A 14,388-nucleotide genomic window follows, 5' to 3' on the forward strand; every position below is an offset into this window, starting at 1 on the left:
GTGTGGCTGTTGTTGTTATTTCCATAGGCACAGCAAAATATGGGGACAAGAGAAAGGAAAAGACCTTTGGCCTAAAAAAGGAGATCTTACCCATGAAGTATCCTGGCATAAGACCAACTACATGCTCAAGGCATACTAAGTTGTCTAACCCCAAAGTTAGAGACAACTTTCTCTGTGATTCCAGTAAAAGCTTTTCACAATCAGGTTAGTTTCTGTAGTTAGAGATCCTGCTTTCTGTACAGATCCAATGGCGGGATTAGGAGGGCGGCCTCACTGCTGCTGCCCAAGCAGTCTGACTGTCCCCAGGAAACAAAGATTCAGCAATGGCGCTGGGACCCAGAAGGAGGTTGGGAAAAGTCCCCAAAAGACAGTTCAGTTTGCGTTTGGTGGAAGGGATCAAAAGCATGAGGTACCCTATTTACTTCCCAGCACAAACTTGACTTTGCCCAAAGGACAGATTAACAGTGTTGGCACTGGAACCCAGAAGGGAAGGCTGAGAAGGACTGTGGTAAGTTTTTAAATGTCAGCTTCTAATGTAATTTTTAGTTGAAGGCAAATCAGTGACTGGATGACGAAATTAACATTACGTCAGTATGATCACATAGAATATATGTACAGAACTGAGCCTACAAGATGGAGATAGATGGTCTAAGGTGAAATGCAGACAAAGATGGAGCTAAGCAGACACTTTCAAACAAAATAGTCAATTGGGGTGGGGAGTGTACCCTGCTGTGCTTAGGGGGTTACTCTTGGCTCTGTGACCAAGGATCTCTTCTGACAGGCTTGAGGCTGGAGTGTGCATGAGGGTTTGTAACATTTTATCCGTATTTTTAACAAAATTTAAAATAATGTGCTTTAAATAATTATTTAAAAAATGACAAATGTGCGTGCACTTAAAAAACTAAATAGATATATTTGATTTAAGTATCTATCTATATCATAAACATTTAAGTTAGTAAATGGAGATCACATTTTAGAAAATAGTCTTTTATCTTGACAAGAAATAAAAATAATTGGTTTGCCTTAGACTTGAAGGATGACAACTCATACATATATATATTTTAGTATTCTTCAAGATTATTTTAAATTAAGAGTTAGACTGCAATTTACAATAGACTCAACTTATATGTTGCTTAGATTTTAAGCATAAGAAATCTACGGGTTCAGAAACTTAGCAATGTAAATATGGTGTTTGCTTTACACTGACAAAACTAACTTCAATCCCAGACATTCCTAAGTATTTTTCAAGCCTGGCAGGAGTGATCTCTGAGCAAAGAGCCAGGAGTAATCCCTGAGCTCAGCTGGGAATACACCCTATGATCAACTATTTTATTAGAAAAATCCATCTTTTAGATCATGATGATGCTTATTAATACAATTTCAGTTTAAGTATGCTGGTTGTGGTTTAAAATTAAAGCTCCGCAACTCTATATATGTCGAATAAACAAATAATATTTATAAATTATGTAACTCTACTGATATTTTTTGAAAAGGTATCATGTAAAAATAAAAGAACAATTTAAAGACAGAAATATGAATAAATGTATCTAACAAAAAGAAAATTACATGCAAGTTTTATGCCCTTTAAAATTAAATAAATTTAAATATGAAAAATAAAAAGAATTTTGATATTTTCAAATAATAATAATATAATCTTAAAGGCATTGTGTTAAATTTTAATATTACTCAAAAAAGACAATAAACTTGTGTTTATATCAAAAGTGAGTATGTGGAAAGAAATGAAAAATGGTCAAAAGGTGAATGTACAGAAATGGCTTTAACATACACTGATATACAATAGAGAGAGAAGTCAAAGAAGTAAACACTACAACTTCTCATCTTAGGGAATAAAATACCTTATTCTTTATTTTTATTGTTTCTACCTGGGAAACTGGATGTTAGGAAATCCAGTTGTAAGCATAGTTCAATATATGTAAATAAAAGCATCATGCTGAATATCCTAATTTCATACAGTGATGTATAATATTTGTTTACAAGACTATTGGAAAATATAATATAATATAAATATTATTATATTTATAATATATAAAATAAATTATTTTCTGGATCTAAAATACAAATTAAATACCTCCAACTATTATATTTTTTAATTTTATTTTATTGAAACAATTATGATAAACAGAATCTTTCATAATTAAATTTGATATATACAATGTGTCAGGACCCTTCTCACCACCAATGTCAGCCTCCTCCAACAATGGCCCCAGAGTGCATCCTATAACACCATCTTTTGCTCCCTATCCTGCCAGTATAAAAGGACCCTTTAGGTTTAGATTGTTAAAATTGAGGTCCATTGATTATATTTTTGTTGACTTTGGCTTGGATATTTAGTTTGTCCTTGTTTATTTCCTCTCCAATGCATCTGAGACCACTTGGTGCCTGGATCCCAGCCTTTCTTTAATCCCGTTATTTTTTTTAATTTTATAAAAAAAAAATGAAGAAATATGTGGTAAAATAAAGTAATCTGTGTCACAGTTCTATGAAAAATTCTGGATCCCCTAGTTAAAAGATAAGAGATTTTAAAATCCCAATTAAAAAAATGTGTGTGCCAGGCTTTTTTGTTTGTTTGTCATGTTTGTTTGTTTTTGCAAAGGCACAGCAAAACATGAGGAAAATAGAGAGGAAAACCTTTTGGCCTAAAAACAGGGAGACCCTACCCATGAAGACCTTACCATGTAGAATCCTGGCATAACATCAACTACAGGCTCAAGGCATACTTAAGTTGTCTAACCCCAAAGTCTTTGTCTGTGGTCCCAGTAAAAGTTCTTCACAATAACAGTTGTTAAAGTCAGATTTCTGTAGTTAAAGATCCTGGGTTTTGTACAGATCCAATATTGGTGATATAAAGTATATTCTGGTTTCATCTCACCTTATATGGCAATGCAGGGAACCCTGGTCTAAAAGCAGTTGTTGCTGTTACCAAGTTATCAGGTTGTCATATTAACCCACTCTAGAGCAAGAGGTTACCAGTGCAGCATTAGGGCCCTTCCTTGCAGAAAACCAATTCCTGGTGCTGGTGTAGAAAACCATGCTGGTTCTATAGATGGGATCCAAGGTTCAGGTGTAAATGTCCAATGTCCAATCTTCAGAGCCAAATATTATAATTTTTATAAATAATTTAAAAGCCTTATTTTAAAGATACCCTTTAGGTACTTTTTCATAAAATGCACAAATGGCAAATGAATATATGGAAAAGTTCTTAAATAACAGGTAACTAAGAAAATGAAAATAAAATCTCAAATGATAAACCACTATTAAATAACTTAACCAAAAGAATGAATATATTTATATATTGGTTCATATGTATTTAGTAATAATATGGAGGGATTGAAACTTGCAACCTTATGCAAATATATAACGCTATTACTTTTGAAAATATTCTCCCATTTTTAGTTTATCGACTTTTATATGCCCTAATAATTTCACTTTTTAGGGACTGCCCAAGTTAAGTCAGCATGAGCCCACACGAAGAATTTTACTTCAATGTGCAAAGATGTTTTATTTCTGATAATAAAACTTGCTTACCTACAAATGAATGGATGTCCTAGCATGGCAATATAATGTTACATTACTCAGTAACAGATGAATGAGCCATTGATATACAGTGAAAGATATGTGATTTTCAAAGTAATTATTCTGGATGAAAGAAAGCATACTTAATTAGTATATATTATATCATTTAGTTTATAGAAAATTAGAGACAATTCAAACTAAATTTAATAGTGAGAGTATACATATATGTGGATTCTATAGTAGAGAGTTAAAAAATTAGAGAAAGAAACCTTTGAAGATGTTGTATATGATTAGTATCTTATAATGATGCTTTTTTGATGAAAAATTTAAGGAAGTATGTGTTTTATATGTAAACTACTGCATTGAAGCATTATAAATTGGATTAAAAAGTTGAAAGAGAAAAAAATAGCAAGTGTTTTTTTTAACATTTGGTTTGATTTGGAATCTATGTAGTAAAGAAATAATTTAGTTGAATTTCACTTTGAAACAAACTAAATACCCCTAACTAGCTAAGTGGATAAAAAACAAAAATAAATAAATCATGGTACATATACAAATTGTAATGATATTGAATTATAAAAAACGATAACATAATAACACTTGTTGCAATGTTTGTAGTACTAGCTGGTACCATGTGCATTGAAATCAAAGTGTGTGGATAGATACATAATGATTCCTCTCAGACATGGGATTTAAGGAATATTAGTAGGAGAATAGCAATTGGCCAATGGCAACAGACCCTGAAAGTCTTTTATAGAACTGAGTTGGTCAAGAGGAAAGTTGGGGTAATGGTTGTGAGAATATATTTTCTTGCAAATTTTCTGCTCCTTATCTATATATTGTATATTATAATTCTGTTATTAACCATATTTGTTAGGTACAGTGCCTTAGTAAAAAATGTAAGAAATGAAATGAAAACAAGAAATTAAAGAAAAAGAAGGAATAAAACAAGAAAAAATACAAGAAATTAATGTTGAACACAAGTTAATAATCTTTCAATATCTCATTAAAGAAAATCTACTTTAAATCAATCATTTTAATGTCTAACTTGATATTTTACAAATAAAACATTTGGTGGGCACTAAAAAATACAAGAAATTAATATTTTGTCTGTTTCTTACCTCGATGTTTTTTCCAGCATCTGTAATTGCTTGAAAAGGAACTTAGTTTCAAATGCTGTCAGTGATATATTAACAAGTTTTGAACTTTAATTGTTTTAAAATCAAAGTTTAATAATGATGTGAAATTCTTCAATATCTTACTTTAATAATGTCAACCATGATCATTATCGAACCATATTATCTTTGTTAATTTCCTTCATGGCAGATTTTTTTTTTACACTCACCTATGAATAGACATTGTTGACTGAAAAAAGACAAGCTGCTAGTTACTTCACTGATATTTATTTGGTATCTTTCCCAATGCAATTATTTTTTTTTTACATTTGGGCAGATATATTTATGTTATCTCATCATCTTGTTTACTTAAAATGTCATTCCTTCAATGAGGCAGTTAAAGTCATTGAAGTTTTCTGTCTTTGCGAATACTTCTCTATAATCATCAAAATAAAAAGAAACTAAAGACATAAAAAGAAACTCAAAACAATATAATTTTTGCTGTTGTTCAGTTTGGTTTGGTGTGGGAGTGATACCAGGCAGTGTTCAGTTCTTAATCCTGGCTCTGCACTCTGAGAACACTTCTAGTGGGGACAGGGGGCGGGGTTCATATGGGATTCTTGGGAGAGAATTTGGGTAGGCCACATGTAAGGTAAGTGTCCTACCCACTGTGCTATCACTCCGTCCATCTTAAGATGAATTCCTAAGTACTATAAAAGTTTTGGAGCCAGCGCGGTGGCACTAGAGGTAAGGTGTCTGCCTTGCCAGTGCTGGCCTAGGACGGACCGCGGTTTGATCCCCCGGCTTCCCATATGGTCCCCCAAGCCAGGAGCGACTTCTGAGCGCATAGTCAGGAGTAACCCCTGAGCGTCATTGGGTGTGGCCCAAAAACCAAAAAAAAAAAAAAGTTTTAATAGGTGACAATATAATTAGTCATATTAACCTTAGAACCAGATTTTGTGTTACTATGATGAAGTCAAGAGAGAGCAGTGGCAAGGAGTCATAAGTCGTCTGCCTTGCCAGAGCTAGCCTAGGACAGAAGGAGGTTCGATCGCCTGGCATCCCATATGGTTCCCCCAAGCCAGGAGCTATTTCTGAGCATATAGCCAGGAGTAACCCCTGAGCGTCACTGGGTGTGTCATCCCCCCCAAAAGGCTTTCAGTTAAATTATAAACTATGTGTACATCTCTCCACTTTATCAGTACATCATTGTGTTGTATGTAATGCAGAAACAATTGACGGGCTCTCTATATATCTGCTGCCTATCAACACAGATGCTCCAAGTTACCTGAGGTGGGTATTTGTTTACATAAATAAGAGTAATTATTTATAATACTGAATTCTCCAGTTCTTTTAATTGTAAAAGAAATATTAGAACTAATAATGTTGAAAGGTCATAGCTAAAGTAAATTGGTTTCATAGAAACAGATTTGCAAATCTTCAGGAGCATGAATTGTTTAAGATCTGTCCATCTGTAGATATAACTGTGCTGCAGTGATTCATGTCATTAATTACAGAAAACACAACTGAAGATTCTGGGTAATTTCACTTGTGTAACATTATATAATTGTATCGGTAAGAGGCATGTGGAAGTCACACTTCCAGTTTAAAAAGACAAATTTCTGTATCCTTATTGATCTACAGTAGAGCAGAAATTTTAATTAAAATTATAAAATACATGAAAATAGAAGGTTGAGTAATTTTTTTAAAGCCCATCTTCAAATGTATTTATCTAGGCAAAGTTTGGTCATTTGATTTTATTATACAGCACTAGATTATGGAATTATGCTTTTATTTGTAAAATTTTCAGTTACATATGAATACATATACATAAATAGAATAGCATTATGTTGCACAGAAAATATAATCTAGAACGGCCTGATTTTATTGTCCTATAAAAATTTAATTATTCTTGTAATTTGGCTTATTTCAAAATGCCTTTTGCTGTGTACTATATGTACTCTCTGCAACATTAATTCTCATTTGAATATGTTTTACCAATCTACAATCTGCTGATTTCCTTTTTAGCATGCACATAAAACACTGAAATGTTCGAATTTAATATTTGCTTGGAACTTGTGCTTTCATATTTTAAAAAAATTTGCTGTACCAAAACTACTAAAGAGCTTTCTCATCATTGTTAGTACTAGAAGGTAACTTAGAGAAAGCAGCTTGCTTTGTACTTATGAAAGCTAAATCTTACATGGAGAAAAAAATATTTTCAAGAATTCATAGATGCAGAAGAGTTCATAGTTTTGCTAAAGAGAATTAGTCACAAAATAGAAAAAAAACAAGAATTCAAATGATCATTTTTATTGTCTTTCTTTTATTAAACATAGATAATGACTCGTGTGACTGAATATAGATGTTTTAAGGATTTAATTTCACAAGACTTCAAAATGTACATGATCATACCATCTCAAATGCCAATTTCTCTTCACTAGACCTCTTTCAACTCTTCTCGACCAATTTTTTTTTTTGAAGGGCAGGCCGTGCAGCTCTCATTGTTTAATCCAGTCTTTGCTCCCTGTAATAACTACTGGTGAGTTATGGGAACCATATTGGATGTAGGTCATCAAAGTTGGGTTGGTTGAATGTAAGGCAAACGCTCTACCCACTGTCCTACCTCTTGATTTGTAGCCTCTCATCTGAGGTCAATGTTTGTTGTCCTTAGACTTTCATGTTTTCTGTCTTTATATCTATTTGTGAATGAGAGAAATCTGGTGTCTTTCTACTAGCTTACCTATCAAATTTCATGCCTGCTGTTAATGGGAGTTGTGATTTCATCTTTTTCAAGAACTTTTTCAAGATTGTGTATATATTACCATATCTTCTTTACCTTCTGTCCTTTTCCCAAACTCATGAATTGATTGCATATGTTGGCTATTATAAATAGTGTTTTAACACATTAAGGTGTGCATATATTTTCTAATTTGAAAATTTATTTGGATATCTAAGGAATAAATCTTTTATAGATTTATTTTTTAACATTTTGAAAAATCTCTTCAACTGCCTTGTAGGTGGTCCAATTTATATTCACATTGATTAGCTAATAAACTTTCTTTATTCTTCAAACCCTAACCCTAACATTGCATCTTCCTTCTGGCCCTTTTGATAGAGAACTTTTTCTCATGGGTCAGCAGTATTATCTTACTGTCCTTATCAGTTGCATATCTTAATAATAAATTATATGAACTTTTATTTTTTTCCATGTGCCTTCTAGCCATCAATATGTCTTCTTTGGAGAGATGTCCCCACCCCTATTTTTTGCTCTTACATATCTTAATAGGAACTATCTTTAAAATTAATGTTGAATATATTATTTTATTCATTTAAATTTCTCTCAAAACTGATGAAATTATTTTTTTGTTTCTTTGTATCTCTATGTTCCATGTAATTTTGAGTAATCACTGGGTTAGAGCTTCATCCCTCTAGTCTTGTTTATGTCTTTAAGAGACCATTTTCTCTGTATATGTAATTCCCTCTGTGTATTCCTCAGCATATTTCTATATGGCCCTTCTTTTAATATGTAGACAAGTCACTGGATTACTATGTCAATATGGCATCATATTAACTAATAATATATATTATCATATATATCAAGAATAACTAAAAACATACATATGATTTTATTTTAAGTAGTTTATATTTCGAGTTTCTGTGTAGACATGAATTTTAGGCACATAAAATGATGAAAGAATATTATCATTTGAGGATCAGAAGAACCAGACCATGAAAAAGAAACTTTACACAGGAGTGTTGAGTGCAGTTAAAGTATTGTGATAATGGTAGTTGGAACTGATCACTCGGGACAAGAACTGGGTGCTGAAAGATGATAAAGTGACATACATGGCACCCCCTTCATTAACAATACTGAAAACCACAGTATCATAAAAGAAAACAAGGAGAGAGACAGACAGACAAACAGAGAGACAAAGAAAAAAAATAAGTAAAATGCCTGCCAGAGGCAGGCAGGGAGTTGGTAGTTAGGGGGAATAGGCTGCAGAAAAGGTGCAAAGTGTCTAAAAGGGAAAAATGATGAAAAAGAGAGATAGAAAGAGAGAGATAAAGGGAGAAAGAGAAGAAAAATATATGCTCCATAAAGAGAAAGGGGAGAGAGCATCAAGGAGGGTGAAAGAGGAACTGGGGATATTGGTGGAGGGAAATGAGCACTGGTGAATTTTATTGTACATTGTATGACTATAACTCAATTATGAACAACTTTTTCTGGGGGTGGAGCGCATTTTGAGCACCTTGTAATCACAATGTTTTAAAAAATGAATATAACTTTTTGTCAATTGTATATATAACAAATGTCATCACAATTGGGTTTCCCTTTTGCGTTCAAAAAAACAAGTAACTTTTTTTTATAATTTTTCAGTAAGAAAGTATGTAAAGTAAATAATTATTTTCTATGAGTGTCGATCATAGTATAAGCAAAGTAAATACAAGGTCCTATGTGCTACAATAGTCAAAGTCTTCATATTTGTAATATAGTGGATCCAAGGTTGTATTCTTGAAATTTTTGAGTTTTCCTATTATTATGAAGATGAACCAAACTTGTACAGCTTATTGGGGTAAATGACAACAGTTAACTTTGTATAATAAAACCAATATAATGATTTCTGAATGTTTTTAATTAAAGCCAAAACTTCCTTAATAATTTTTATTTGTGGTTCTTTTTCCCTTTATTAATATAATATTCAAAAATTAAATCAACTCTATTATCTGTTATTTAGTGAAATGACCAAAAACAATAAATAAACTCAATAGATCCAAATTAGAGGGCTCATTAACTACCCCAAACTGGCATTTACATGATGCAACATATTGTATTTCACATATTCATGTTTTAGTATGCTTTATTTTATAATTATATGTTCAATGTAATATAAGTGTGTAAATAAATATTTTATGTGAAGTGATAATGTTTTCTGAAAAATTCTTCATCTCTTTTATTTGTATTTTCATTTTACTAGGCTAAAGGCAAACAAATATTTGATTTCACAGGATCACTAAATAAGAGAGATACATATAAAAGAAAAACAACATTTGGTTAAACTCAAAATAAATTTTTTAGATGTTTAGAGACTTTACTTTTTCATTAACATAATTAAGTTCTATTTTGTCATCAAGAAATAGATACCATCATGGGGCCAACTAACTAGGTGGCGCTAGAGGTAAGGTGTCTGCCTTGCAAGCGCTAGCCAAGGAAGGACTGTGGTTCGATCCCCAGGCATCCCATATGGTCCCCCCCAAGCCAGGGGCAATTTCTGAGCGCTTAGCCAGGAGCAACCCCTGAGCATCAAACGGGTGTGGCCCGAAAAACCAAAAAAAAAAAAAAAAAGAAATAGATACAATCTAGATTATTAATTACAAACATATTAAAAGAAAATAAATAAGTTACACTTTCTAGTGTTGAAAAAGCAGAGAAGATATTAAATAGAAAGCTGTTTCAATTTACCAATAATCTATTTGCTATTGCCAAAGTTAGAACTAATAATACCAGGAAACTGTACCAAATAGTATAGTACAGAAACTCTCATGATCAAAAAAATTATTATCATATCATCAAATAAATTTATAGTAATAACTGAGTAAAATTCAATGAACTATGTAGAATCCTTAGAAAAAATATATTTTATTAACTTAATATAGTTATAACAAAATAGGACAATTTATTATTTTATCAAAATATGGATATCTAATATTTTAAAATATTACAATCATAAATTTGTGTATATATAATCCTTTTGAATGAATATGTTAATAACTTATATAATTTATTATATAAATATTTATGTCAACAACAAATTATATTTTCATTAAAATCAATTTACCTTTATGACTAACATACATGTGAAAATAGATTAAACCCCATATTTAAGTAGTAGAAATATTCATTTTGTTGGAATTATTGTACATCAACCATTAAAATTAACATATCTATGATTATAGTAAAATCTGCATCATTTTTGGACAATATTTTTTTAAATTAAAATAAATGTTGGGGCTGGAGCAGTGGTGCAAAGCGGTAAGGTGTCTGCCTTGCCTGCACTAGCCTAGGACTAACTGCGGTTTGATCTCCAGGCATCCCATATGATCCCTCAAGTCAGGAGCGATTTTTGAGTGTATAGCCAGGAATAACCCCTGAGCATCACCGGATGTGACCTAAAAAACAAAAACAAAAAAAGAAAAGAAATGCATTTATTTGTATGGACACCTAAAAGTGTGTGATTTGGAAAATAAATTTAATATCTTAGTTTCAGATTCATACCCCCAAAATTAATATCAATACAGACATTAAATGGAGAAGAAATTCATTCAGTTAGAAAGTTATCTGTGTTTCATGATCAGAAGCCTATATTTGGACTTCAATAAAGTAATTCCTAAATTTACATCACTAATTTCTTCATTATATTTCAATTAGACATAAATGACAAAAGTGTGGACTAATTTTAACAGTTTTTCTAACATCTTTTTTGAGGGAATGTAATAAGGTTATTATACATTAAATGAAATTTTACAAGTTTCCTAATTTTAAAATAATAGCACATAAGACTTATAAAACTTTGCAACATTTATAAGTGACTTATGAATTAATAAAGGCTGTATATTATAAACAACACATTTTACTGCTTCTTTTAACCCCTGAAATTAATAATTCATTTGTGTTTCTATAAGTAAAGCACTATTAATTGTGTAAAGTAAGTCTGTTTCCTATTTAATACTAAATGAAAACTTCTAAACTGCTTAATTGTATAAATGGACAGCTAGAAAATTTTGATTACAATTTTAGAAGTTATTGAATTAGGAATGTTGACGCAGCCCTTTATTGCTTGAGTTTCCATAATTACAGAAGCAATTATACATTGCAATTTTGTATAGGTGAGTTGGGACACACTCTACTGTGCTCAGATGTTAATCCTGGATCAATTCTCAGAATGACCACTGGTAGCACGCAAGGGACCTTCTTTTGTGCTTGAGATTTGACCAAGGGTGAACCACAAGAAACTCCAGTGCCTTATCCCCTATGTACTTTCTCCAGTGCCTATGATGTCACTATTAAATGAAATTGCTTAAGGATATTTTATTATAATTTTACAGTGAGAGTTAGGTTTTCATAGTATGTTAATTTTTATTTCACTAAACTACAGTTTGAACTAACTCTATTCAGAGGCATTTTATAAACACAGATCTGTCAATAAAGTTCTTGTCTCTTGGTAGCTTCCACATCTACTTGTAAGAAAATTCATTCACTTGAGGGAAAAACAAAGCCTGTCTCGAGTACAGGTGTGGGTGGGGTGGGGATTAGATAGATCTGGGAAATTGGTGGTGGGAATCCTGCACTGGTGAAGGGGGGTGTTCTTTACATGACTATAATCATACAACTACAATTATATTTGTTATCACGGTGTTTAAATAAAGATAATTTATAAAAATAAAAAAATACAAAAAAAAGAAAATTCATTCACTTTTAAGTTTTTAATTCCCTCTTTTTGACACCGCTACTCAACTTGAGTATTTATTTTGACATTTGTCACTTTGACACATCTATTCTTTCCTCCCTCTATTAGATTCTACCGAATAAAGGGCATTCTTCTTTGTTCATGCTTTTAGAAGCTACATCTGAACCCTGAAGTTCCTATTAAAATGCCATGCCCATTTAATCACTGGGACCACACAAATCTCCAGAGCACCTCTACAGTGTCCATATGTCCACTCTGTATCTTACCAAGCACCCTGAGCACTATCCAATGTGACAACAAAACTAATCAATCAAAATTCATATAGTGAAACCTAAAATGGTACTCAGAATAAACTGATTCTAGATCTCTATAATTTACCACTATAGTAGTGACAGATTTTATCCTGTGAATTCTAAATAGTTGAGTTTTCTCTTCCTTCCTTCCTTCCTTCCTTCCTTCCTTCCTTCCTTCCTTCCTTCCTTCCTTCCTTCCTTCCTTCCTTCCTTCCTTCCTTATTTCCTACCTGCCATATTTCCCTCCATCCTTCCATTCTTTCTTCTTTTCTTCTTTTCTTACTCCTTCCTCACTCCATCCCTCTTTACTCTTTTCCTCACATCCTCCTTTTCTTCCTTCCTTCCTTCCTTCATTATTCCTTTCTTTATTTCTTCTTTCCTAACTCCCTTCCTCCCTTCACTCCTCTCTTTCTCCTCCCTCCCTCCCTCATTCCTTCCTTCCTACCTTCCTTCTTTTCTTTCTGCCTTCCTCACTCCATCCGTCTTTCCTCTTTTTCTCTCCATCAATTCTCCTTTCCTTCCTTGCTTTCAATCTTTTTTTCTTTCTTCCTTCCTCCCTTGCTTACTTCCTAACTCTTTTCCTCCCTCCCTTCCTACCTTCTTTTTTATGTTCCTCCCTTACTTCCTTGCTTCCTTCCTTCTTAAATTCCTTTCTTCCTTTATCCTCCCTTTCTTCATTCCTTTCTTCCATCCTTTCTTCTTTTTTCTTCCTTCCTCCCTCCAGTCCTCACTCCTTTCATGCCTTCCTCCCTTTCTTCCTTTGCTCCTTCTTTCTGCCCTTCCTTCCTTCACTACTTTCCTTACTTTTTCATATTTTCTCTCTTCATTCACCCTTCTTCCCTCCCTTCCTCCCTCTCTTCCTTTTTTCTCTTTCCTTTACTGCCTCACTTTCTTCCTTCCTTTCCCCACTTCTTCCTTCCTCCTCCCTTCCTCTTTGTCATCCTCCCTTTCTCAATCTCTTCATCCTTCCTCCTTCCCTTCATTCCCTCTGAACTCCTTCTTTCCTTCCTCCCTCCTTTAATTTATACCTCCTTCCTTCCTTCTTCCTTTATGTCTTGCTCCATTTCTTTCTTCCTTCCTTCATTCCTTCCTTTTTCTTTTCCCTCATTCCTCCCTTCCATCTTTCTTCCCTTTGATCTTCCATTCATTTTTTCCTCCTCTCATCATCCATTACTTCCTTTCTTCCTCCCTCCCTTCCTTTCTTTCTCCCTTTTTCCATCCTTCTTTTTCCTCATTCCTTCCTTTTTTCTTCATTTTCCTCAATACCTTCCTTTCTTCCTCCCTTCCTTCTTCCTTCCTTCCATCCTTCTGCCTCCCTTCCTTTCCTACCTCTCTTCACCCATCTTTTTCTCCCTTACTTCCATTCTTCCTGCCTTCTTTCCTCTCTGTAATCCTCCTATCCTTCTTTTCTTCCTACCTTCATTCCTTCTATCCTACCCCCTTCCTTCCTCCCTTCCTTCTTTCCTTCCTGCTTTCCTTTCTTTCTCCCTTTACCATCTCTCCCTCTACTCCTTCCCTCCTTCCTTCCTTCTCTTTCTTTTTTTTTCTATTTATCATTTGAGTATTTTTTTCTTAGAAGATTTTCATTCTAGACAGGAAAATTGCCTTGCATGTGTCAAATCTGGGTTCAGTCCCAAACAACATATTGGCCTCAGAACCCTGTCATAGTATCAGGAGAAAACCTTGAGAACTGTTGGGTGTGACCTAATTCCCCTAACCCAAGATAAACATAAGCATATGCTCAGTGGATGTATTTATCTATAAAATATTAAAATAAAAAATTTTATTATTGTAATTGTTGCAATGTTTCCTAGTTATTGCATGCAACTTACTGATCTCCATTCACTGATTGACCAGGGAACAGATGTCAAATATAAAGTCAATTATATGCTTTTCATTATTGTGTCATTTCTCTTAAATATTCTCTATTATTAAACAAAGAGAACTCATTTAGCTTTCAAAGAAATCCAATTAAAG

The sequence above is a fragment of the Suncus etruscus genome, chromosome 2, assembly GCF_024139225.1.
Source record: "Suncus etruscus isolate mSunEtr1 chromosome 2, mSunEtr1.pri.cur, whole genome shotgun sequence".
NCBI lineage: Eukaryota > Metazoa > Chordata > Mammalia > Eulipotyphla > Soricidae > Suncus > Suncus etruscus.